The following is a 24,851-nucleotide window of genomic DNA, read 5'->3' on the forward strand; positions in this document are numbered from 1 at the left end:
GAGGCGGAAATATTACACCCAAACTGTGAGTATTATTTTGGGGTTAGCAAAGTGTCTCAATGACCTAAAAAAAAAAAAAAAAAAAAAAAAAAAAAAAAAAAAGGATTGGTCGCCGGACTCCCGCTTTAATGTCCAGTGTGCATGGGCCATAAAAGTCAGCAGCTACAGTATTGGTAGCTGCTGACTTTTACTTTTTTTTTTTTTTTTTTTTTTACAAGGGTGAAGTTCCTGTTGGCGGTGTGGCTTAATTGTCTTGTGTTCAATTCTTGTGTGCACAGGCCAAATCGACCTTGCAAAGATAACACGTTTCCAAGCTAAGAGAATGTACAAAAATCAACCCGCAAGCTCATATTTCTTACATTCATTTAGTACATGGGCTTCGAAAGCGCTGAAGGAGTGCAGTGTGCAGTGACACCCCTACCTATTAAGAGTCTCACGGCAGCAGCCAGGCCCCATCACTAATCACACATGACAGCAGGTCCAAGCAAGGCCCTGGGACTGATGTGAACGTACAGTATATAAAGTACTGCTTAATTTGTGGGTGCTATATAAATAGCTGTAACAAATAAATGTATTTCACACGCAAGGTAGATCACCCTACTACCTCTACTACCTACCTACTACCTCCAGGTTCAGCTTTACTGCTGTCTCCTACCTGCTGAAAGTACACAGGTGATTATGCTGGTTTATTATCCAATGGATAAGCTGGACACAGAAATCTTCAGAGCTCAACCAGAATATTAGCGTGTCACTTGATGGCCTTTGCTTTTATAGATCACAAGAACAGATTTACAGAATTACAAATTCTTTGCCAGGGAAAGCAGATACAACTATTGTATTTCAACTATGTATGAAACGGTTAGCATAGGGTTGTGCTTTATAGCAGAAGCAAATCCATTGATTTAAATATTTCCCAAAACAGTTATATTTAAGGCATGCCGTAAACAATAACTTTCACCGTTGCTTGTGCTCTCAACTGAGCTTCCAAGCCGTCAAATGGCAGGTGTCAAAACTGATCACATGTGTAGTACCATGGCAACTGTAGATCAAACAGACACGAAGATGGCAGCTTCCTAGACTGTTAAGGATAGGAGGGTTTAGTTCCACCTTAACCACTTCAGCCCCGGAAGATTTGGCTGCAGAATGACCGGGTCATTTTTTGCAATTCGGCACTGCGTCGCTTTAACTGACAATTGTGCGGTCGTGCGACGTTGCACTCAAACAAAATTGACGTCATTTTTTCCCCCACAAATAGAGCTTTCTTTTGGTGGTATTTGATCACCTCTGTGGTTTTTATTTTTTTGTGTTATAAACAAAAAAAGAGCAACAATTTTGAAAAAACAAAACAATATTTTGTACTTTTTGCTGTAATATCCCCATTTTTTTTTTTTTAAAAAAAAAAGCAAATTTTTTCTCAGTTTAGGCCGATATGTATTCTTCTACATATTTTTGGTAAAAAGAAAAAAAAATAAAAATCGCAATAACCGTATATTGATTGGTTTGCGCAAAAGTTATAGCGTCTTCAAAATAGGGGATAGTTTTATAGCATTTTTAGTATTTTTTTTTTTACTAGTAATGGTGACGATCTGCGATCTTTATCATGACTGCGACATTATGGCGGACACATTGGACAGTTTTGACACATTTTGGGGACCATTGGCACTTATACAGCGATCAGTGCTACAAAAATGCATTGATTACGGTAAAAATGTCACTGGCAGGGGTTAACACTAGGGAGCGATCAGGGGGTTAACTGTGTTCCCTGGGAGGTGATTCCAACTGAAGGGGGCGTGGTCTGACTAGTGGAAGTGACAAATCGTGGTTCCTAGCTAATAGGAACACACGATCTGTCATTCCTCTCAGAACAAAACACGGATTTGTGTGTTTACACACACACTCCCGTGTTCTGTCTCTCGTGCTCGCAATCGCTCGTGGCCGGCGGTCATCGCGACCATCGGCCACGAGCATCAGCACCCCCGCCGTGCAGCGGGCACGTGCCTGCTATCCTGATCCCGCGAGCCGATGTATTGCTACGGAGGTTCGCGGGATCGTGCCGACCTGCCGCTGTTTAATGACGGCGGCTGGTTGGCAAGCGGTTAAAGTGTTACTAAACCTAAGAACGTTTTTACCTTAAAACCCCTTCACGCCAACCGTACACAAATATGCATTGTCGGCTTGAAGGGGTTGTACCCGGGTGATGCCATCACCCCAGTACCATTTTTTAGAGCCAGCGATTGGCTTTATAGTAATAACAACCGATGTGGCTAAAATCCGCTCGGCTGTTATCCTAGGGATATCCTATTCCCTCCCGCCACCTTCCATGGCTTTCCTGGGCTCTCCCGTCCCACCAGGAGGCCCAAGCGACCAGCCGACACATCCGTCGGCTGGCCGAAGACCTGAATGAAGCCGGAATCGGCTTTGATCGGGTCTCCTAGCTAGTATCCCGGAAGCAATGTCATGACATCACTTCTGGTTTACTCGGCTGCCAATGGCGGCGATTTAAAAAAAAATTCCTAGTATTCCAAAATGCCGATTTGGGCATTTTGAATACTTTTGAGTGCAAAGGAGGGATTTGGGGTCTTACAGACCCCAGATCCCTCCATAAAGAGTACCTGTCACTGACTATTACTGTCACAAGGGATGTTTACATTCCTTGTGACAGCAATAAAAATGGTCAGAAATTGTGTAAATTTATTTTTACAGAGAGACAGTCTAAAAAAAAATTTAATTAAAGTGCCCTGTCTCCCTGTGCTCGCGTGCAGAAGCGAACGCATATGCAAGTTGCGCCCGCATATGTAAACGGTGTTCAAACCCCATATGTGAGGTAACGCCGTGATCGTTAGAGCGAGAGCAATAATTCTAGCACAAGACCTCCTCTGTAACTCTAAACTAGTAACCTGTAGAAAATTTTAAAGCATCACCTATGGAGATTTTTAAGTACCATAGTTTGTCGCCATTCCACGAGTGTGCGCAATTTCAAAGCATGACATATTAGTTATCTATTTACTTGGCGTAACATCATCTTTCACATTATACAAAAAAGTTGGGCTAACTTTAAGGTTTTGGTTTTTTTTTTCTTATTCATGAAAGTGATTTTCTTTTTTTAAATTTGCGTTTGAAAGACTGCTGCATTTAAAGGTGGCTGCATTTGTTTTCTTATTTTAAGCTTATGAAGCCATTACATCTAAGAATTGGCAAGCTGCAATATAATAGATATTTGCTTTTGGGTTTATTAGCACATTAAGTCATCTACACATTAAATACAGTTACAGTGGTTTTTGCTACCATCAGAGGTATGGGCAGGTTAACTGTGCCTGGCATACTGATCATCATTGTTGTCTGCAGTGACTTCAAATCTCAACATACATTGACAAAATTGAGTTCAACAATCTATCCCAACACAGTACACGCAGTGTCAGTTGCACATTCATGACACACAGTACTGTCAATAGCTTCCAATAGTAATTAAAGAGGAGTTCCACCCGCCCCTTTAAAAATGACAAGTCAGCAGCTACACATACTGTAGCTGCTGACTTAATAAATAGGACACTTACCTGTCCTGGAGAACAGCGATGTCGGCACCGCAGCTGTAAACGTCAGCTGGTCAGGTGCGGCCACCTCTATTGCTGGTAAGGGAATCCGGCAGTGTAGCCTTTCGGCTTTACAGCCAGGTCCTTGCTGCGCATGCGCAAAGCACGCTGCACTCTCTCACTGGCTCAGCAGAAGGGGAGGGAGGAGGAGGGCCAAGCTGCTGAAGTACCTCGCCACAGCCCGGTCTCCCGGAAGTGGAGAAGCGGACCTGTCAAAAACAGGTCCCTGTTCCCCCCTCCCCCCTGAAAGGTGCCAAACGTGGCACCGGAGGGGGGAGAAGATGAATAAGTGGAAGTTTCACTTTTGGGTGGAACTCCACCTTTAAAATTATGAAGTTCTAACCTGCACCCAGTAGTAAGTACTTTCTGCCACAAGATGTCCTCAGTCTTCAGGGTGAAATGATACGCCATTAAACCTAGAAGATGGAGGAGATACTGTGAGTACATGGCATCCTGGGCTCACTTTACCATGATGCATTGAACTCACAGTGTAATGATGCAGAGAGCGGTGCTAATGTCATCACATCAGTGTTGCTCTCTGCATTACTTTACAGTACTTTACTGTGGTGGGTTGGCAAGTGGTTAAAAGGGATCACTTATACATGAGAACCAATCATCGACTGCAAGTCCCTTTTCACACTGATGCGGTGTGGTATTCGCAACTATTCCTGTGCGTTTCCCACACCGCATCACAATCGCACAGGGTTGATGTGAACCACAGCGGGTGTTTTTTTTTTTTTTTTTATACAAACTTTTTTTATTGAAAATAGGTTTTCTTACAAATATTTGAAGCAGCAATAATGGAACATACACATGTAGTCAATTATGGATACACTGAAAACATGTGTTCTTATAAACAAATGGTTACCGTATTTTTCACTCCATAAGACGCACTTTTTTCCCCCCAAAGGAGGGGAAACACCTGTGCATCTTATGGAGCGAATACTGACCAGCCACTGCCATGTTACAATATCGGGCACCTCCCCTCTCCTTTCCCCGCTATGTCTTCTGGCTGGGGTTCATGTCACTGGCGCATGCGCAGTGACGATTTTTCGTCCCTGCTTGATCGGTGATGTCAGATGCCAATCGAGCGGGGGATACAAGAGGGCGGCATCTCCAGCATGCCATCTGCTGGAGTGACCATGTGATGTGTGTACATGGCGACAGGTATCTAGTCATTCTCAGGTCTTTCTTTATCAGACTGCACCTGCAGTGCTGTGCTCACAGCCTGCATGGTAAATTTGTTAAGATGGTGATATTTCCTATGAATTGTATATAGACTGAGTTTGGCGACAGGGTGATATTTGTTTGCTGCCTGGAAGCTATCTGGCACACTTGATAGATGACTATTTTTAGGCATCAGCTTTGATTGGTTGTCTAAGTTACAAACTATAGTATATTAATTGGGGATTTGGGCATCCTCTCCTGTGCTCCAAATCAGCAGCATTTGGTGCAGAATATTTTTTTTCTTGTTTTCCTCCTCTAAAGTCTAGGTGCGTCTTATGGTCAGGTGCGTTTTATGGAGCGAAAAATATGGTATCTTATGTGTCATATAACAAAGTGTCACTTCAAATAACTATTGTAATAGAAGGAAAATAACAATAGAAAAAAAAAGTGTCAATGTTAGGTTAACATCACCCCTAAAACGGTTTACAGAACACAGTGCGATTGGACATCCCTCTTAATCATGGCCCCAGTTCTGAAAACCAACAAAATAGAACTGGAGTCCTATTCCATTATTTTTAGCTGAAGTATTCAGTGGAAAATACCGGTACTTACCTTCATCCTGCTTTAGAGGTCCTCACTGTGCTGCCTAGCATTTGTAAGCAACATGTGCCAGAAAAGCCCTCTTTCTAGTGCATATACACTCAAACAGGATGTTTTTCTTGCACAGGCAGTGTGGGGCTGGAAATGGGTAGTTTCCTTGAAAGAGAATTTGTTCTTCAAGGGATAGAACAAACTCACTGTAAGTAAAAATACGTTGGCAACTCTGTGTTGACAACATGTTATGTCCATAATTATACATGGGACAGTACACAGCTCTAATGGGCCCATCAGTTGGACAGGAAGATGATTTTGCATTCTAATTACTCTTCTGTACTCCAAAGCACATATCCCAGGTATTTAAGTGGAATTTGAGGCTAGAGTTAACTAAAGGAGAAGCATGGGAATACTGTTTATTGCAGATTTATACTTACCTAGGTGGATGCAGCATCGGTCTGATGCTGCATCTGTCCCCCGCCGCCTCTTCACTGAGAACACCGCCGATGGCTCAGTTTTCACTGCTCCCAGAGCAGAGAGCTGCTGACTGTCAATCAGCACCTCTCCTGCTTTGCTCCTCCACGTTTACTGGAGCACTGAGCTGTAGAGGGGCGGGAGCGGCCATCTCTGTGGCTCGCTGAGAGGCTGAGACGGCTATCAGTCCAGGCACCTGGCGGATCCAGACTTCCAGAGTCATGATGACGCGTTGCCTGGACTGATCTTGGTGACGTCAGCAGAGAGCGGACTTCAGACCAATCTCTGCTGAAAACAGGTCACAGGAGTGCAAAACGAATTGCACTCCTGTGACCCATAGAAGAAGCCCAACCAAACTAGCTCAGGTTGGACTTCTCCTTAAGCTTAAAACAGCTCCCATTCCCATTTTAACACCTATACTAACTACCCTGTAGAAGGAAGATGTCTATACCTATTCTCAGAGCACTCCGATCCAGTCATATGATCAGCTCCAGCAGCCAACTTCAGGAGAGAGAGGGGACAGCCAACAATAGATGCCCTATGGGTGAGGTCAGTGCCTGGGCATGCCATCTATTGTTGGCGCTCTCTCCTCACCCCTGAAACTGGGTGCTGAGGAGATCACGTGATTGGACCAGAGCGCCCTGAGAATAGATAAGATAGATAATGCGCGTATGTGTTAGGGGGCATAGTTAGCTCTTGCCCGAAATTACACTTTTAAGATGGTGAGTGCACACACTAAGGCTCGGTTCACACAGGGGCAACCCGACTTACAGCGTGACTTTGCAAGGCCTCCAGGACAGCCGACTTTGGTGTGGCCAAAGAATAATCAGCTCTGTGGGAGGGAGAGGGTTTGCCTGGGTAAACTCATTTCTTTTCCTGTAAAGTCGCTTCAATATAGATGGAGATCCAACTTGGAGGCAACTTCCATTCAAATCTATGGGTACAAGTTGCCTAGAAGTCTCCTTGAAGTAGTACACGAACCTTTTCTGAAGTCGGAGCAACTTAAGTAGTGGACATTAAGACGGCTCTCATTTACTTCAATGGAATTTCTTATGTCCCGCGACTTGGGGCAACTTGAGATCTGACAAGTCGGATCCCAAGTCGTTGTAGTGTGAACCGGCACCAAGTGCTGGAAGTTTTTTGCAGTAACCATGACACCTTGTGTCCATTTCTGGATTGCAGTGTGGAACTCTCAACTGACCTGACTTCAGAATTGAAAGATTGTAAACTGGCAACACAAGGGTAATGGCTTTGGCTTGTCTCTTTCTGTATAAACCTGGACCACCTCAGGCATCACTTTGTCTCAATGTGTATAAGCCTGATCTACCTGCCTATCGGCCATGAACCCACCTTAGCATGTTCTTCAACTATAGTTAGGCAGGGCACATCTGCATCAGTTGTGGTGCATATACTGTTTTCCGATGTTACTGCATCAGTAGAGCTGCACGATTAATTGCCAAGAATCATTATCGTGATTTTTTTCCCCGTTGCGATCTTGACAAAAGTGTTTCACGATTCTGTCTATGCAAAGAAGTCTCTCTGCTCTTCGGAAGCCACAGCCATCAAAAGAAAGGAAGAAAAAAAAACGGGCAGTCTGCTAAGAATCAGAACATTCTTTAGCAGTGGAAATATTGTAACAATTTGTCATTGGAATAGACGTGTGTAAATGAAGTTTAACCACTTAAACACTAAACCTTTTTCTGACATTTGTTGGTTTCAAGTAAAAATCTTTTTTTTTTTTGCAAGAAGAACCCCCAAATATTATATATATTTTTTTTAGTAGAGACCCTAGAGAATAAAATGGTGGTTGTTGAAATATTTTATGTTGCACTGTATTTGCGCAGCGGTCTTTCAAATGCAATTTTTTTGAAAAAAAAACACTTCAACTGGTTGCCGCCCGCCCACTGTCAAATGACGGCGGGGTGTGCGGCTCTTGATCTGGGACACCGTCATATGACGGGGGCGCGCAGCACAGCAATTGCGGCCGTGCTGTGTTGCTAGGACACGGCACAACCCCGATCAGTGTAAAGAGCCGCGGCTCTTTAACCATGATTGGCTGTGTCCAATCACAGCCGGTCACATGTAAACACGGAGATGCCAATAATCGGCACTCCTTGCCTCACACTGACAGAGAGTGTGGTGAGGAGAGCCGATCAGCGGCATCTCCTCACAGGGAGACATGTAGGAATGTAATCAGGGCACTGATCATCAGTGCCCTGATTACAATAAAGAAATACAGTGTCAAAATACAGTGCCCATCATTGCCTACCAATGCCAGCATACAGTGCCCACCAGTGGCAGCAATCAGTGCCCACCACTGCCCACAAGTGCCACCAATCAGTGCCCATTAGCCATGCCAGTCAGAGCTGGCAATCAGTGCCGCCTATCAGTGAGTGATGCCCATCAATGCCCATCACTGCTGTCCATCAATGCCCATCAGTGTCGTCCATCAATGCCAATCAGTGCCGCCTATCCGTGCCCACCAGTGCCGCCTATCAGTGCCCGCCACTGCCGCCTATCAGTGCCACCTATTAGTGCCCAGTGCCACCTAACAGTGCCCATCAGTGTCGCCTAGCAGTGCCCATAAGTGCGGCATATTAGTGCCTCCTCATCAGTGCCCAAAAGTGCTGCCTCATCAGTGCCCATAAGTGCCACCTCATCAATGCCCACCAGTTCAGCCCATCATTGCCGCCTCATCAGCGCACATCATTGAAGGCGAAAAATTACTTAGTTACAAAATTTCTTGACAGAAAAAAAAGTAAAAAACATTTTTTTCTTTCAAACTTTTTGGTCTTTTTTTTGTAAAAAATAAAAAAACCAGCAGTGATTAAATACCACCAAAATAAAGCTCTATTTGTGTGAAGAAAATGATAAAAAAAAATTGTTTAGGTACAGTGTACTATGTCCACGCAATTGTCAAAGTGCGACAGCGCTGAAAGCTGAAAAATGGCTTGGGCAGGAAGGGGGTGTTAGTGCCTGGTAGGCAGGTGGTTAATGAATTAAAAAAAAAAAAAAAAACTAACCAGTAAAGTTAGCCCAATTTTTTTTTTTTGTATAATGTGAAAGATTTTACGTCGTGAGAATTGTGAGAGAATCGTGATCTTTTTATTCTAAGCAAAAAAATTGTGATTCTCATTTTGGCCAGAGTCGTGCAGCTCTATGCATCAGTGATTGTTGTATTCAACATCCTCGGTTTTTATCAGATATATGATTCCAGTTTCCCATTAATGTACACAAAGAGGGGCCCAAAACTGTTTTTATTCCTCGGACTCTATTCAAATGCCAAGCTTTACTCTCCATGCACTAACAATAAGCAATCCAGCAGTATAGGAACATTCAGTCATTTTCAATTTACAGAACTGGTTTACACTACATTCTTGTAAACCAATATGGTCAAACCTGCTTAACCTCACTATCTGGTCTGACCGCATGTATAGCATGCTACAATGCATCAGAGTGAACGGAAAATGTTTGATGGGGGAAATGCAACTAAAATGAACACGGTTTAAAAGGCGGTATGACTTTAAAGAATTCCAATAAACGACATAATTGTAAAGCTTTCCGTCAAGATTGAAAACCCTATTTAGGGCTGAAGTTATTTCACAGAAATAAGAAGATTGAAGTCACTCAAATTTTCTACAAAACTTGATATGTTTCGATGGGACAATGCCCTATACAATTATTGAATAAAAGTTCAACTTCCATTACAAAATGATATATCAAGGAAGGCCCTATTCTTAAAAGAAGGTCAGAGGAACACCCTGGAGCCCAGGATGCCCCCAATGTTGGCCAGGATGCCATCATGTTATACGCCTTAAAATGAGGTAGATTAAGCATTACGTTGGGTTTTCAACTAAGAATAGAAACATACAGTATCCCATAGCTAGTTTGATAGTTTATCAGACTTCATGAAAGCAGTATCTAATGGATTACTGTAGACTAAATCGCTGCTTTTTTGAATAGCCAAAAATGTGTTCGCTGCCCATATCCAACAACCCCACAGCAAGAAGGCTATTTTTCATATTTTTGTCTCTGCCAATGAACTAGGGTAAGGGTCTCTAAGCTTTAGAAACAAAGGACCAGTTTACTGTCCTTCAGACTTTAGGGGGGCAGGATTGTGGTCAGTGGGGGTAAGAAATGCCCCAGGATCAGTGGGAGTAAACAATGCCTTGGGTGTGTTGTTCAGCTGCATAGTGCCTGTGGTCAGTAGGAAGAGGAATAGTGCACTGTCATTGGTATTGCTGGGAAAAATAGTGCCCCATCACTGCTATCAGTGGGAAGAATAACGCACCATCAGTTGTGTCAGTTGGGGAAATGATGCCCCACAGTTGGTGTCAGTGTTAGGAATAATGACCCAAGGGCCAGATAAAGGCTAGCAAAGGGCCACATCCAGTCCCTGTGCTGCAGTTTGGAGACCACTGAACTAAGCATTCAAAAAGTGCCTAAAAAATGCATCAAAGAGAAAAGTGAAATTTTGTTTTTTTTTTTTGTTTTTTAGGTTCAATCGGCTTTAAATAAGTTCTGAGGCTTTTGCACACTGCTGTCTGAAAAATTTTCAGGCACACGGGAGATTTTAATTCTTTTACTGATCTCAATGCAACCCATTGTTTACAATGTGCCTGTACACACATGCACGTAAACATGCACTGTGTATTGATCAGTGAAAAAAAAAAAAAAAAATACAGAAAATCGGAGTTGCCGGTCAGTATTTATACATATATACTCGCAAATATGTGCAAATACCATGCTTCCTGCTTGTGTGTGCATACTTGCAAACAAGCGCAAATATGTGCTAGTGATATACAGCCCATCCTAGTGTTTTTTCTGCCAGGAATGTCTGATGCTCATCATCAGACAGTACCGTGTGCAAGATGTTTCTTTGTGCCAATAAAACTGATTTTTTTTTTTTTTTTTTTTTTACAGAAAGAAAACACAGACAGCTTAAAAATAGTATAGTTAGAAATTTAAAGTGACTAAACCCAAATAATGGGCTTTAAATGAACTACAGTACATACACTATCCACAAAAGCAGATTAGCAGATTATTGCACAAAGTTGAGATTTTCTACTTCAGCTAAATTTTGCACGTGGCGTTTTGCTGCATGAATCGATTTTATTGAAATCACACATGCTCAGTGTGAACACAGACAAAAAAAGTAAAGGTAGTAGATACAATTTTGGAGAGGACCATCTACTACCTACACACAAATATTATCCATTGAAGACTTTTTTATAGAGTAACTAAAGCAAAAATGTGCATTATATTACAGTATGTGCCATAGGGTTAATTAGGAAACTGATGGGAGGTATGATTTACAGATGCATATTTAACAGTATAGTCTGCCAAGATGTACTTTGTGATGAGAATGTAAAATTCAAATATGGCAGATACCGTAGTAAAATACACATAGCTGTACACATGAGATGGGCTAGGTGTTTGTAGGGAGGCGGGTAATGAGGGCAGCAGCTGCTTTTGCATAGGTCATATTCATTATGAGCCCACGTTGTCAACTGCAATTGTTAATTGAATCTTATGCACACAATAATTTTACATGAATGGCAAAGATGCTTTTTATGAAATAGGCAAACTGAACAGTTGCCATCATAGCTATACTGAAAAGGTTGATATTATACTTTCCCATATACAGTATAAACTTCAAACAACTCCAAAATCCATCCAGCTCAATTGGAAACCACAAAAAGGGTGCACGCCCATAGAGTAAAGTCCCAGACAAGTAAATGGCAGCAGCTCACCAACTTGAATATACAGTGGGTATAGTAATGAATCACCTCCCTTAAAAATAATCTAATTTTGTTGCTTCGCAACCTGAAATGAAGACAGACACAGTTTTTGCTTTATCCAGCTGTATTTACTCAGTGCAACTTACATCCAAGTAAAAGATATAACACCAACATGTCAGAAAAAAATAAAAATAATAAAAAACAGAATTGCTGAGTTGGAAAAAAAAAAAAAAAAGAATCACTCCCTTGTGTCAGTATTTTGTTGAACCACCTTTTACTTTAATTGAAGCCTTTAGTCTGTTGGGATTTGTCTCTACTAACTTTGCACATCTAGACTTTTCAATATTTGCCCACTCTTCTTTGCAGAACTGCTGAAGTTCAATTAAAATTTGATGGTGACCGTTTGTGGACTGCAGTCTTCAAGTCATTCTACAGATTTCAAGTCTGTGCTCTGACTAAGCCATGCAAGGATATACAACCTTTTCTCCTTCAACCACTGTGTGGTTAATTTTTGCTGTGTGCTTTGGGTCATTGTCATGTTGGATGGTAAACCTTCTTCCCATTGACAACTTTCTGGCAGAGGTCAACAGATTTTCCTCAAGAATTTAACGTATTTTTTATCAAGTATTTTGCCCCATCTGTTTTTCCTTCTATCCTGACAAGTGCTCCAGTCTCTGCTGCAGAGAAACAGCAGAAACACCCCCATAACAGGATATTACCACCTCCATATTTTACTGTAGGAATGGTGTTATTTGGATGGTGAGCTGTATTGGATTTTCGCCAGACATATCATTTGGTGTTGAGGCCAAATAATTCAATTTTAGTCTCATCTGACCATAACACACATTTTTCCATGTGGCCTCAGAATCTTCAAGGTGCATTTTAGCAAAGCTCAATCATGACTGCATGTGGTCTTTCTTGAGGAGTGTCTTTTTTCTTGCAACCCTCCCATACAAGCCCCATTTGTGGAGAATGTGTGATATTGTTGTCACATGCACACAATGACCACTCTTTGTCATACATTCCTGCAACTGCTTCAGAGTTGCTGTAGGCCTCTTGATAGTCTCTCTGACCAGTTTCCTCCTGGCTCTGTTATCCAGTTTGGAGCGATGTCCTGATCCAGGGAGGGTCCGTGTTGTACAAAATACCTTCCACTTCTTCAAGTGGATGTAAATCCGATTCATAAAACTTGAGCTGGTCACATATCTGTAGTGTTTTCTTATCTCTCTCCAAAGCACTATGTCCTGTAGCTGTCTTATGCTCAGTAGCTCTGTTATCAGCCTGATAAGTTCTCACACCTCCAAAATGGGGATAGAAGTTTGTGTCGGGGAGGTTGCTATAAATAGATTAGCAGTCAGCTTGTCATCTAAGAGCAGAGCTCTGCACAGTCCTTTCTTCCTTTGCCTATGAGGAGAGGGGGTGTGTGCGCGTTTCCTCCAATCAGCTGTCTTGGCTGTATGCCCAGGCTTCTCTGCAGTGTTAATCAGGAAGAGAAAATCTCCTAACACGATGTGCACTTTCTAAAGGATATATACAGATGAAGACAGCAGATATACACATAAAACTTATATAGGGAGATACGTTTCATCCCTGTGTATCATCTGTGGCTGTTCACTTCACATATGTGAACGTTTACATCCACTTTAATAATAGACTTCACTGTGCTTCTAGGCATTGATAAAGCCTTTGAATTTTTTCTGTATCCATCTCCTGACTTGTGCCTGTCCACAGCTTTATCCCTGAGATCTTTTGACAGTGCCTTGCCACCCATAGTTGATTGTTTGCTTCAGGTGCATTACCAGGGACAGAAATGCTGAGCTGCTCAAAATGACCACAGCTGATCACTGTTGACAGTCAAATGGCTGTGTGTGCCATTGAGAAGATGACTAGCTACACCTGTTTAAGTTTACAAGTAATTTTTAGGAGGGGTGTGATCCTTTTTTCAACTCAGTGATTCCGTTTGTTTATTTTTATTTTTTTCTGACATGTTGATGTTATATCTTTCACTTGGATCTTATAAGTTGCACGGAGTACATATAGCTGGATAAAACAAAAACTGTGTCTGTCTTCATTTCAGGCTGCAGAGCAACAAAATGTGATTATTTTGAAGGGGGGCAATTCTCTTCTATATACCCACTGTATATTGCATCTTTTGTTTACATAGAAACATGGAAAAGTGACGCCACTTTTTTATTTTATTTATATTTGTTTTTTGTCTGAGTATAACTTTTTTTTATACAAACAAGGATGACCATGCAGCTTACATTTTGGGGTTGTGCATACCATTTACTTGTCTCATGGTTATAATTTGCTAAATTTCAGAGCCCCGTGTCATACATGTACAAACAGACTCCTTAATCAATACACTTCAAACAAATACCCTTCACATAAGCTGTTTTTTTCTTAGCTCACCATGAAGTGTAAGCCCCCATAACATTGCTGACAAGTCATGTGCTCATACATTCATGTGATGAGTGAGTAAAAGGAAGTGGCAAGGAGACAGGAAAGGGAAGAGGGAAATCTGTAAGAAACAAAAGTGGCTTAAAGTTAAAAGAGAAACAAATTGACAATACAATTGTGCAGTCTGCAGCAAAACCAAAGAATATCGCAACTGATGTACACCACCATTGGCTGCTAAGATGTACACAAACTGGACCACAAACAAACTCAATTTAATCTCAGCAAAACGACGTCCCTTTTCTGTGAAAAAAAAAAACACTGTTTATGGAATCTCCATTGATAGAATAGCAACATACAGAAAAAAAAACTGAAAAAATGGGCCCCTTCTCCTCTTCAGCATGTCATGGATTGCCATGCTAGAGGAACTACAAGACTCCAGCTGGCTATAGAAATTGGAGTGTGGTCAAATGCATTGGCCCAATCTGAACACTATCAGTAATCTATCCATGGAATTCATTGAGAGGTGTCATAGACATTTCTTAGAAATCTCTCTTCTGCCTGGGCAACAAATGTTGCAGCTTGCAACAGATTGATTGTCAGTAAGGTGTATTAATCTGTTGCAGATATCTACAATACTTACACGTTCAACACTATTTCTTAATACAGTGTTGTCTTGTTACTTGTTACAGTGCCTTGAAAAAGTATTCATACCCCTTGAAATGAGTTTGAGCCAGCAAATAACTAGTAAACATTATACTGAAGATCAGTGGTCGCCAGATGTGGCCCTTTGCTTGCCTTTATCCAGTCCTGGGCCACTGACACCAACATTGGGGCACATTTCCTCTCAATGACACCAATGATAGGGCACTATTCCTGCCACTGACAGCAATGATGAGACACTACTCCTTCCACCAATACCAACGATGGGGCATTGTTTACTCCCACTGATGCCAAGACATTTTCTACTCCCACTGGCCACAGTCTGGCCCCCTAATGTCTTAAAGGACAATAATCTGGCCCTTTGTTTAAAAAGTTGTAGATGTTAGATTATGGACTGCCCATTACCCACTGCCTATGGCCAAATTTTCTCTTTCTTGTCAAATTTGTTTATTGAATTTTAACAATTAGTATACTAAACATAAGTACATATGGTGGCAGCAAAAGAAAAGATCGCATATATGGTAATAATATTGAGTTGTAGTTCCAACATAAACTAAAAATAGTTTAACTAAAACAATTTTAGCATGGATCTAGCTGCTCAAAAGATTGTGTCATACATTGTATAAGAGAGGATAAAACCAACTTAGACCAGGTCAATATAAAATGACCTCAGGATTAAAAAAAAAAAAAAAAAAAAAAAAAAAAACATACATAGAAAAAAAAAAAAAGGGGGGGGGGTCTTAATTATTATCAAGAGTATAGTTTAATTAAATAATAATTATAGAATCTAAAATCTTATACTACATATTGGAACATATTGGAACTAATTGGTATAATGATAACCAAGGAAATAAAAGTTCTGCTACCAGAACTATATAAAGAGTAAATTGAAAGAGGAGAGAGAGAATAGGGGAAAAAAGTAAACGGGAGAAAGAAAATAAAAGAAAAAGTAATCTTAGGTAGGAGAAAAAATAGATAGGGAAGAAAGAAATGAGAGGTAATAGGGGTCCCCGGGGTAGTACATGGTAATAAACACTAGGGCTGCAACTAACGATTATTTTCATAATCGATTAATCGGCCGATTATTTTTTCGATTAATCGGATAAAATCATTTAAAAAAATAGTTTATTTAAAATAATAATGACAAAACTTAGTGTTACACTCAAACTGCATCACAACATAACTATTAAAGTAAATTCCTCATTGATTACTGACAATGCAGTGAGGGGGCCGGCCCTGAATGGGAGGGGGGGGGGGGGGACCGTACTGGAGGGTTGGAGGGAGTTAGCTAGTTTGGAGACCAAGCGTTAGAGGGAGTAGGTTGGGAGGAAGTTTGGAAGAGAGGCATGTGGGAGAGGAACCGGACCAGAGGGGGTTGCAATAGAAAGGGAGCTTGGTTGGACAAAGAACCAGACCCAAAAGGGGGGAGTGGGCTGGGGCAAGGGAGCGGACCATAGCGGGCTGGAGGAACCGGACCGGAGTGTGGGAAGGAGTGATGGTGGCTCCAGACCAGAGTGTGGGTGGGAGAGGTCTGTGTATTTCTCAAACTGACACCAATGATGGGGGACTATTCCCCCCCAGGAACAGCAATGATGGGGCACTATTCCCCCCACCCCCAGGAACACCAATGGTGGGGCACTATTCCCCCCACCCCCAGGAACACCAATGGTGGGGCACTATTCCCCCCACCCCCAGGAACACCAATGATGGGGCACTATCCCCCCCCCCCAGGAACACCAATGATGGGGCACTATTCCCCCCCCAGGAACACCAATGATGGGGCACTATTCCCCCCCAGGAACACCAATGATGGGGCACTATCCCCCCCCCCAGGGACACCAATGATGTAGCACTATCCCCCCCCCCCGGAACACCAATGATGTAGCACTATCCCCCCCCCCCCAGGCACACCAATGATGGGGCACTATCCCCCCCCAGGCACACCAATGATGGGGCACTATCCCCCCCCAGGCACACCAATGATGGGGCACTATCCCCCCCCAGGCACACCAATGATGGGGCACTATCCCCCCCAAGCACACCAATGATGGGGCACTATCCCCCCCCAGGAACACCAATGATGGGGCACCCCCCGGGAACACCAGTGATGGGGCACTTGTCCTCCCATAAATACTAAGATGATGAGCAAGCTGCTACCTTATCGCAGCTCAGCGCTCACGTGACCGGCTCCTTCTCTCCTCTCTCTCTCCTCTCTCTCTCTCTTCTCGCTCGAGGCAGCAAAGCGAGCGTGGCTGAGAATACCGCGCTGACGTCAGCAGAGAGGAAGAGAGAGGCCGACGTGTCACATGAGAGCCGCTACGAGATGTATACAGCGGCGCCGGCTTTTTACACAGGGGAATGTAACACTCGGACGGAGGCGGGACTGAAAGGCAGGGAAGATGGTGCGTGCCGTTCGCAGACCAACTAATCGATAATGAAAATCGTTGACAACGATTTTCATTATCGATTTTATCGATTAATCGTTTCAGCCCTAATAAACACATACCATGAATGCAGAGAATGGAAGTATAAATCGAGATTACCAAGGTCTCAGTAGGGAAGCTTCAAAATTGGAAGGCAAAAAGTCAGTCACCCAGGGATTCCAAGTTGGATATTTTATCTTGAGTTATAGCCTCTGTTTTGGCATTGATCATTGCTTGATTGACTCTATTTTTATTTTCTGCAATTAAGGACGGAGATTTCCAAGCTTTGGCAATTGTTTGTTTCGTGGCTGTAGTGATCTGTAATAGGAGTTTGAATTGGCGGTAGGAGAGATTGCCCGGTTTTAAGTTTATAAGTGCTATTGTAGGATAAGGATTGATAGGGATTTCAAACAGTTTTGAAATCATAAGAAATATATCTTTCCAGAATTTTTTTGCTACCGGGCAATCCCACCAAGTATGAAAATGTGATCCAAGATCACCACAGCCACGAAAATAAGATGGGGAATAATTTGGAGCATATTTCGCAATTGTGACAGGGACCAAATACCACCGTGTGAGTACTTTGTAATTTGTCTCCAAGGCAGCTATGTTTTGTGACGATGACTTAGTGATACAATCGGCTGCTTCCAACGAAAACCCAAGATCCATCTCCCACTTAGCCACATATGATGGTGAGTCTGAGTTGGGTTTAGTAATAAGATGAGTGTAAAGAGTTGAAATAAGTCCCTAATGCCGCGTACACACGGTCGGACTTTTCGTCTACAAAAGTCCAACGGACGCTGACGGACTAAAGCTGGCTGGTAATCCGATCGTGTGTGGGCTTCTCCGGACTTTCAACGGACTTTTTCAGCCTCAAATCCGACGGACTTTAGATTTGAAACATGCTTCAAATCTTTCCGACGGACTCGAGTCCGGTCGAAAAATCCGCTCGTCTGTATGCTAGTCTGACGGACAAAAACCCACGCTAGGGCAGCTATTGGCTACTGGCTATCAACTTCCTTATTTTAGTCCGGTGTACGTCATCACGTAAGAATTCGACGGACTTTTGTGTGATCGTGTGTAGGCAAGTCTGTTCGTTAGAAAGTCCGCCGCAAGTCCGTCGAAAGTCTGTCGGACAGGCTGTCGGACTTTTGTAGCTGAAAAGTCCGACCGTGTGTACGCCCCATTAGTGTGTGGGTCACGTTTACATATATTTTCAAAGCACATTAAATTTATCCAAATTAATTCTTCCTTGGATATAGGGCATAAAAAATGTTTTAATCTGAAGATATCGAAAGAGCTCTGAATTAGGCAGTTTGTGACTTTCACATAAGTCAGGGAAAGTTTTGAATGAAGTAGAGGATTGTAGTTCATAGAGGAGTTAAATTAGTGGAGGTCCATGCTTTAAACGATTTAGGGGGAAGACCAAGCAGGATAGAAAAGTGGATTTTTAAGAAATGATAAAAGAGGTATATGGGGAGATTTTAGTCCATTTACTAATTAAAATTTATCCCAAATGGGTTATAGTTATAGGATTATTGAGTTTTTTACGGTCGGAGGAATTAGACCATATGTGGTTGGTTATTGAAAGTGGGTCGCAATCTATTGATTTCAGCGCAACCCAAAGCAAAACTTCACATTTTGCGTGATATTTAGGGATATGGGCTAATTGAGCTGCATGGTAATAGTTAATGCCTTATGGTGTATTCTGAGAAAGTATGCTGGAACAGGGATAGGTAAAACTCGAAAAAGATAAAAGAATTTTGGGCAGTATAGCCATCTTTATTTTGTTAATTTTACCTATCCAAGATAATGGTAGAGAGGACCATTGTGTCAGAAGATTAGATATTTGATGCAAAATTGGAGGATAATTGGCAGTGAAAATGTCAGAAAGATTGGGTGTGAGAGTTATCCCTAGGTAAAGAAGGTGTGAAGTGGACCATGAGAAAGGGAGGGATGTTTGCGCTTGTTGTAAAATATGAGGAGGTAAAGATATATTTAAGGCTATAGATTTTTGAGAGTTAATAATTTGACCAGATACATGGGCAAAGTGATCATGTTTACTTATAAGATTAAGAGCAGAAATATGAGGGGATGACATAAAGATTAAGATATCATCAGCAATAGGCAAAGTTTATGTTGGTGACCAGCTAAATCTAGAGGGGTCAGTACGGATTGATTGAGCAAGGGGTTCAATCGGTAGGGCAAATAAGAGTGGGGAAAGTGGGCATCCCTAATGCATACCCCTACAGATGTCAAATAGGTTTGATTTATATCCAGCATATTTAACATAAGCTTTGGGATTATTGTATAATGAGGAGACCCAGCTAAGAAAATGAGGACCAAATCCCCAACGCTGCAGGGCAAAATGTAGGTAATGCCACGAAACTGTATCAAATGCTTTTTTGATATCTAAAGATAAGAGACAGATGGGTATTTGTTGTGATCTAGCTGCTTGAATTCGTAAAGTAGTCCTGCGTACAGTATCTGCCACTTGGCGCTGTGGGATAAAGGCGACCTGGTCTTTATTTATTAAAGAACCTATTACACTACTTAAGCGGGTCGCTAAGACTTTCGCTAGTAATTTAAGGTTGAGTAATTATATGGGTCTATAGTTAGAACAAGATGTATCATCTGACTGAGGTTTGGGGATCATTGAAATTATGGCCGTTAATCCGTTAATGTTCAGGGCGAAAGGATTGATCGTTAAGGAGAGAATTAAATGTGTCTGTTAACATTGGAGCAAGGATATGAGAGAATTTCTTATAGTATAGGGCAAAGAAGCCATCTGGGCCTGGACGTTTATTTGGTTGAAGAGAGTTAATTGCTAGTTTAATTTCGATAGATGTAATGGGGCTTTCAAGACAATCGCGTTGGGCTAAAGGAATAGTAGGAAGTTTGACTTGTGAAAAAAATGATTCTGCTAAAGTTTGATCAAAAGATCATTCCTTTGTATATAAGGAGGTAAGATGTTTTTGAAAGGTGTGGAGGATCTTTACTGGATTACTAGTAAATGTATCACGAGAGAATTTCAGTCGAATCGGTTTAAAGGAGCGATTTAGTTTTTTAAGTGCTTTAAAGTGGTTTATTCGCTTTAAGATAAAATTATGTTTAGACTTGCATAACATTTTATCTACAGATTCAGATGAAAAAAGGTCAAGTTTTAAACATGCTTTATCAAGCTGTAATTTAGACAAGGGTAGGATGGATTGTAAGATTTGTGGCATGTATTAAATTCTGCTTCTACTTTTTGTTTTAGTTGTAGTTTTTTCTCTTTTAAGAAATGAGGCTTGGCGTATACAAACCCCACGGAGAACAGGTTTATGAGCTTTCCATAGGGTCAGTGGGGATATATTAGAGGTCTCATTATTGGCCAGGTAATCTTTTATGGCTATTTCTAGATCAGAGGAGTGTGATGGATGAAATAGGATTGAGTCATTAATATGCCATGTAGTATCTTGTGTTTTAGGTATTAGAGAAGTGAAGGTTGAAAGTATAGCACAGTGGTCAGTCCATGTAAAAGGGATAATAGATGAAGAAAGGAGTTCAGGGGTCATGCCTATTAAGATCAAAATGTGATCAATACGGGAAAATGATTTATGGGGATGAGAATAAAAAGTAAAAGTAAAATTGGCGCCTAGCAGGATTGATTTCACGCCAAGAATCTAATAAAGAGTGTTGTTGGAACTTACAATATTGAGAACTAGATGCAATAGGAGTTGGGGATTTATCTAAAAAAGGATAAAGGACTTGATTTGAATCTCCTCAGATTAAAAGTGTGCCTGTTTTATGAGTATCAATTACCTGTAATAAATGAGAGAGGAATGAGGATGGAGTTTTGTTAGGAGCATAGTAGGATACCACTGTGATTAGAGAATCGAATAGATATCCCATGAGTACAAGATAGCGACCTTCTGGGTCTTTGATCTCTGTCAGAAGGGAAAAGGGTGTAGTATGATTAAACGCTATTAGCATCCCTCGTTGTTTCGTTTTGGCAGAGGCTTGGGGATAAGCTGAACCAAAATATTTAGGGGTCGCCTTATCTGCAAAATGGGTTTCTTGGATGCATACATGTGCTTTTGAGGAAGCTAAGAGGCGAAAAACTTTAGTTTGCTTTTGTGGGATATTTAGCCCTTGTACGTTTAAAATAAGAACATTTAAGGGGGCCATCGGTAAATCTTAAAGGAAATATTGTAGTATAATGCATTCAGAGATTGCGAGTCTAAAATTACTCCGGGGGGGGGGGGGGGCGGCAAGAACCAAGAGGGGAATAGAGACAGAATAAAGAGGAAGAAAGAGAGAGAGAGTAATATAATTAAATAATAGTAAGTAAATTGTGCAAAAAAGTAAAAAAAGGCGGCATACTGAGTACGTAAAAAAATGCTAACTCAGATGCCTAGTATCTCTCCGAGGAGGTCCTCCAATAATAGGTCAGAATTGAGGTTTATCCTAGGACAGAAAGAGAGGGGAAGCAGTGACAATCTCTCGAGACCCCAATGGCCTAGATCTATATACAGAAAAAGATAAATACTTGGACACCCAAGTTTGGCCGTTGAGAATAAAAAAATAAAAAATGAGCAAGGGTAAAAAAAAAAAAAATAGAAGGTTAATTAGCTATTAACAACTATACTGTAAGGTGAGTATATATACCTACAGGTAACCCTAGGGAAAAAATACAATAAAATAAGAAACTGTATAGTTTGCATAGCAAACATAGCAGGATTGCCAGTAATGAACAAGGAAAATAGTGATATTGATAAACAGGATCATTAAATATAAAACAATAGAAGTACTTCAATTTAAAAAATAACTAGATTTTTCTCCTAAGATAAATATAAGTAAATAAGGACTATAATTGAGACAATAGGTATCTCATTAGCTTAAAGGGGGGGGGGTAAATAGATAAAACATAAAATATGTTTATCTGAGGTTGTGGGGGTTAAAAGGGGGAAGTTCAAAACTTAATAGAACAGTATTATTTTAAATAAGTTTAGTCATATTATACTGAAGGTGGTAAATTACTTAGTGGCCAAAGAAAGGCAAAGCCTTAAGATTGAATATGCTTCAAGATGAGGAGTAAATGTCATTCAGTCCATTGTGTCTACAGGATCTATATCAGGGGAATTGAATCGACTTCTCTTATGCCGTGTAGACACGGGCGGACTTTTCAGCATCAAACGTCTGACAGTCTTTCCGACTGACTTACGACGGACTTCCATACGAACGGACTTCTGAACGGACTTGCCCACGCACGAACAGACTAAAGTCCGTTCTGAAGTACGTCGAAAGTCCGTTCATTTTTAAGTCAATCTCACCACTTGACATCTTGCGAGCCCCGTCACGGGAGCCAGCGCCGAGCTGGCTCGCTCATCGGGAAAGGAAAAATGTTTTTTCCTTTCCCAATGAGCGACAAGCATTGCTGACATTAAGGCCGGGTTTGCCAGGTTCACACTGGTGCGGGGATCCGACTTGGATCCCTGCCAATACCAGGCACTGTGTTTGGTATGAATCTTGAGGGGGAACTCCCCGTCTGGTATAGTTTTAAGGGGAACCCCCATCATGCCCCGGGACTGTGACGTCATAAGGGGCAGGGTCACCGGGTGACATCCCCCGATGACCATGCCCTATGCCTATATAGGTCGATGCGCACCGCTCACGCGGCATTACAGGAGGAGAAAGCGTTGTGTCAACATCGTAAAAAGAGAAGAGGGAAGAAGACGATGGAGAAGACTGGGCCACCGCTAGCAAAAGAGCGGCAAAAGAGCAGCAAAAGAGCAGAAGATAGCGGAGGAGCCCAGCAGAAGAACCGGAGAGCGGGAGAAGAACTGGAGAGTGGGAGAAGAGGCCGGAGAGCGGGAGAAGAGGCCGGAGAGCAGGAGAAGAGGCCGGAAAGACCCCCGAAGTCGGAAGAGACCCCCGGAGCTGCCTAATAAATTACTTAAAAAACCTGTCTAATGTGTTTTTTTTTTTGACACTTTTTTCCCCCAGGTGAATGGGTAGGGGTACGATATACCCCATACTCATTCACATAAGGCAGAGGGGGGCCAGGATCTGGGGGGCCCCCCTTATTAAAGGGGGCTCCCGGATTCCAATAAGCCCCCTGCCCGCAGACCCCGACAACCAACGACCAGGGTTGTCCGGAAGGGGCCCTTGTCCTCATCAACATGGGGACAAGGTGCTTTGGGGTGGGGGGGCACCAAAGCACCCACTCCCCCATGTTGAGGGCATGCGGCCTGGTACGGTTCGGGGGGGGGCGCTCGCTCGTCCTCACCACCTATACTGACCAGCCAGGCTGCGTGCTCGGATAAGGGTCTGGTATGGATTTTGGGGGGACCCCCATGCTGTTTTTTTGGTGTAGGTGGTTCCCCTTAAAATCCATACAAGACCTAAGGAACATTGTCGCTTCTTTCTCGAGCTCGCTGCAATAGGAAAATGTGTTTTTCCTATTGCAGCGAGCGCGAGATGTACAGTACCCTGTCGCCAAGAACCAGCGCTTTTCATTCTCGCGGGCAGGTGCTGTAGCTGCCCTTGCATCGTATTTGGTCCATCAGACCAGCATACAGACGAACGGTTTTCCCGATAGGAACTGGTTCCGGCGGAGTTCCGGCGGGAAGATTTGAAACATGTTTCAAATCTAAAGTCCCTCTGGTTTTCGACCGAAAAGGTCCATCGGAACTCCGATGAAGCCCACACATGGTCGGATTGTCCGATGGATTCGTTCCAGCGGACAAGTTCGGTCGAAAAGTCCGCCCGCCTGTACACAGCATAAGAAGAACTGTCGGCCTCTATCTTTTTCAGATTTGGAGGATTCTTGAGGGGAGCTGGGTGTTGTGCATTGACGAGGACTAGTTGAAGATCTTTCGATAAGATGTAGTTCTTGTAGAGTGTTATGTAGTTCATCTGAGGATCTACAGGAATGTTTGACACCTTGATAGGTGAAGCGGATAGAAAATGGGAATCCCCATTGATAAGGGATCTGGCGTTGCTGTAGATTATGAAGTAAGGGTTTCAGTGCATGTCATTTAGCCACAGTAATTGGGGAAAGGTCAGCAAAAGCTGATAAGGATAATCTTGAAAGATGAGGGAATCTTTTCCTCTAGCTGCAGCCACGAGTTGTTCTTTGGTGCGATAGAAGTGGAATTTCGCAATAATATCACGACGGGGACCTTCTGGTTTGCATGGTGTTAAAGCTCTGTGAATCCTATCCATCTCCAAACGATCGACCAGGATTGACGGTAGTAGTTCTTGGAAAAGAGCGGGCATAGTAGAATGAAGGTCAACAATAGTCTCAGATAATCCTCATATACGAAGATTTGATCGACGTGCTCTATTTTCAAAGTCCTCTAAGCGTGTTTGCAGAATAAGGTTTTCTTCTTCAAGAGTCTCTAATTATCCATGTCATCCACTCTGATTTCTAGGTCAGCAGTGCACTGGCCTAACTCACGGATTTCTTTTGCAAGACTTTCAGTTATATAGTCTGCTTTAAAGCTTTCTGTAACATTTTTTCTATTTGTCACAAAATATTTGGATGTAGGGAATCGGTTTGTTTTTCTTGTGAGGTGGCGCTGTATTCACAGTCGGAGTCATTATAGGCATCCAGAGGTAACTGCAATTGCTTAGCAGCACGAGATGTGCCTGTGTGTGAGGAAGGAGGCTGTGCCATTTTACAGGGCCCTCTAGACTATGTATCCTTGGCACTCTTTAGTTTATTTTAACCTCGGGCGGCACCAAAGACCATTTTATTTATCCCAGGGTCACTGAGGAGGCTTATGGTAAGATTATTTTCAGTTTACCATGCCTTG

The 24,851-nt window shown here is 42.3% G+C and overlaps 1 protein-coding gene across 5 annotated transcripts in view; it reads right to left on the reverse strand.

The window, feature by feature from the left end:
- Positions 1-24,851, reverse strand: part of TBC1D16 (TBC1 domain family member 16) — a 241,513-nt gene that overhangs the window by 199,273 nt on the left and 17,389 nt on the right. The window contains exon 1 of one of the 5 annotated variants that reach the window (XM_073608205.1): positions 5,370-5,477. The exons of the other annotated variants lie outside the window; for them this stretch is intronic. The gene's annotated coding sequence lies outside the window, so the exon portion shown is untranslated. Of the gene's footprint in view, positions 1-5,369; positions 5,478-24,851 lie in introns of those variants that run through there. 5 annotated transcript variants of the gene reach the window in all.

This window comes from Aquarana catesbeiana, linkage group LG12 (assembly GCF_042186555.1).
Source record: "Aquarana catesbeiana isolate 2022-GZ linkage group LG12, ASM4218655v1, whole genome shotgun sequence".
In the NCBI taxonomy this organism is placed as follows: domain Eukaryota; kingdom Metazoa; phylum Chordata; class Amphibia; order Anura; family Ranidae; genus Aquarana; species Aquarana catesbeiana.